The sequence below is a fragment of the Solanum tuberosum genome, unplaced genomic scaffold (genome assembly GCF_000226075.1).
Source record: "Solanum tuberosum cultivar DM 1-3 516 R44 unplaced genomic scaffold, SolTub_3.0 scf00188, whole genome shotgun sequence".
Taxonomy (NCBI): domain Eukaryota; kingdom Viridiplantae; phylum Streptophyta; class Magnoliopsida; order Solanales; family Solanaceae; genus Solanum; species Solanum tuberosum.
This window is the reverse complement of record NW_006239119.1, coordinates 33,360-36,492: the sequence shown is the minus strand read 5'-3', so window position 1 is coordinate 36,492 and position 3,133 is coordinate 33,360.

Genomic DNA, 3,133 nt, shown 5'->3' with positions numbered 1-3,133 from the left:
TTCATTAAAAGGTGTAGAATGTACTTTCAACCTTAGAATCACCATTAGTGTGTGAGTAGGACTTTCACATTACATTCATAGTGTTTTCATGAGAAATTGACTTTCAATCAACACAATAGCATCAATCATCATCCTAGACTATTACATACATCATCAAGTATAAGGGCAAGGGAAGAGCAATCTTTCAAAAATACCATACTTTAAACATTAGTCATAGGAGAATTGCTTTCTAAGTGAATCAATAGGTTATACGAAACTTCCATCAACATGTAGAAACCCTAGCAATTTAACCCTTTCAAGGTCATGAATCATGTCTCACAATTACACCTAAAGGTACTACAATAGGCATGAACAAAAAATATTCAACAACTAAATTCACATAGAAACAATTCATAGTAATCATCTTGCATCAATACACCCATCTCAATACTTGAAATTGGGGTCATGGGGTTGTTCATGGGTTCAAGGGGAATTTTACAATGAAAATCACCATTAAACATCAAATCATCCATAATATAATGCAATTAACATAATAAAATCATTTTTAGGAAGAACCCATGGTTGGAATAGAAACCTTAGTTTTTGAACAAGTTACCAATTTCAAAATGAAGAGTTGAAGGGCTTCATGGAGAAAAGTGTTCCATGAATCAAAGTCCCCATACCTTAATTGATGTTTTCCCATGAAATTGGAGTGAAAAGCTTGGAGCTTGAACCCTAATCTTGAGATTCTTCTTTGTTCTTCAATGGAGTTTAGAGAGAGAATATTTTGACAGGGAAGTGGGTTTGATTTTGAGTTTGTGAGTTATGAGAGTTAAAAGACTTGTTTAATACTTAAAAATACTTTAATATACTTAAAACAACTAAAAATAATCGTCCCCACCTTAACTTAATTAATTAGTAAGTTACCAAACTACCCCCACTTAGCCGACTTAAGGCAGCCTTCCCAGGCCCCATTCACGAGTCCCCAACCATGGGAAGTGGTCTGAACCATGGACAGTACTGGTCACTCGTGGCTTAGGTCTGAGGCTGGTCTTTTGGCCTTGGTCCAGGACCCATCCACGAGCCCCCACCTACGGGGGGTGGTATGGTCCACGAACCATACTGTCCAGGCATCAAATGGGGTTGTGACTAGGAAGTTTTGGGGCTAGATTGAGGAGACTAAGTCCTGACTCATGACTCCCATCCATGGGGCGTGAGTCAGTCCACGCTTCGTGGTCCTTGGTTTCGTGGATGATGCTGCTTTTGGCCGCTTTTAGAGCAGCCCCTTGGCTCTCATCAAGGACCCTTGAGGAGTTATTGTGGGAGCCATGCCTTGACGTTTAGGCACTAGGACCTTAGTACCAAGTTAGGGAAGTTATTTTCAGACTCTCACCTTACGTTTTAACTTCATTAGGCTACTAGACTACACGTTAAGCTCTAGCTTAGGTCTTTAGATATACGGGGTGTTACATTATCTCCCCCTTGGGAACAGTCGTCCCCGAATGATGATCAAAACACCAAACTAAGTTACGTCCTCGAATGATGATCAAAACACCAAACTAAGTTAGAAACTCTAAACCAACAACCCATAATGCAAGAAACATAAAAAATGTGCAAAACTAACAAATGCACCATTCACAACTTGCACTTTTCAAAAGGAGGAACCCTCAACTCCTTTTACAAACATGGTCAAAGCAATGCAAGAAAGTAGGAACTACTTCTACTAACTCAATATGCATGCAACCCATCAATTCACATAAGAATGGGAGGAACTAACTTCTCCAACTCAAATAAGCTCAACACAACAATATAGAGCGAACATGTCATCTCATCAACATATCATCAAGCATGTTCATCATTTCATCTTATGGAGTCAAAAATGCAATCATCATACAAAATGCAAATTGAACATGTCATCTCATCAACATATCATCAAGCATGTTCATCATTTCATCTTATGGAGTCAAAAATGCAGTCATCATACAAAATGCAAATCAACATGAGGAATATGTAAATATTGAAAACTCAATATATACTAAACATGAATTCTCACAAGAACATGCACAATATGACTCCCAAACACTAAACTTAAGAGGAACTAGTTACCTCATGCTTGATTAGGAGTAGAAGGAAAAAGATGAGGATAACGGGACTTCATATCGGCCTCGGCCTCCCATGTAGCACTCTCAACGAAGTGATTCTTCCATAAAACCTTAACGGAAGCTATTTCCTTATTTCTCAACTTTCTCACTTGTTGGTCCAAAATCTCAACCGGGACTTGTTCATAAGAAAGGTTTTCGTGAACTCTTAAACCCTCTAAAGGAAGGATGGAAACCGGATCACCAATACACTTTTTGAGCATGGAAACATGAAACACCGGGTGAACCGGAGCCAACTTATTTGGCAAGTCCACCTCATAAGCAACTTTCCCAATACTCTTCAAGATTTGGTATGGGCCCACATACCGGGGACTAAGTTTCCCCTTCTTGCCAAACCTTATCATATCTTTCATAGGCGAGGTTTTCAAGTAGACCCAATCACCAACCTCAAATTCAAGATCCCTTCTTCTATTGTCGGAATAGGACTTTTGCCAACTTTGGGCCGTCTTCAACCTTTCTCTAATGAGTCGAACTTTTTCAATGGCATCATAGACTAGTTCTGGACCCATTAGAGCAAACTCACCTACCTCAAACCACCCAACCGGAGATCTACACCTTCTTCCATATAGTGCTTCAAACGGAGCCATGTCAATGCTAGAGCGGTAACTATTGTTGTAGGCAAACTCTATCAAAGGAAGATGATCGTCCCAATTACCCTTGAAATCAATCACACTCGCCCTCAACATGTCCTCTAAGGTTTGAATGGTCCATTCCGCTTGACCATCCATTTGAGGGTGGAAGGTGGTACTAAGTTTAACATTGGTACCAAGTCCTTGTTGAAACGCCTTCCAAAAATATGAAGTAAATTGAGTACCTCTATCTGATATGATGGGCAAAGGAATCCCATGCAACTTCACTACCTCCTTGATGAACAACTTAGCATAGTCTTCCGCCGAAAAAGTAAGCTTGACGGGAATGAAGTGGGCTGATTTCGTCATCCTATCAATAATGACCCAAATAGAATCATGTTGCCTTCGAGTACGAGGCAAACCCAC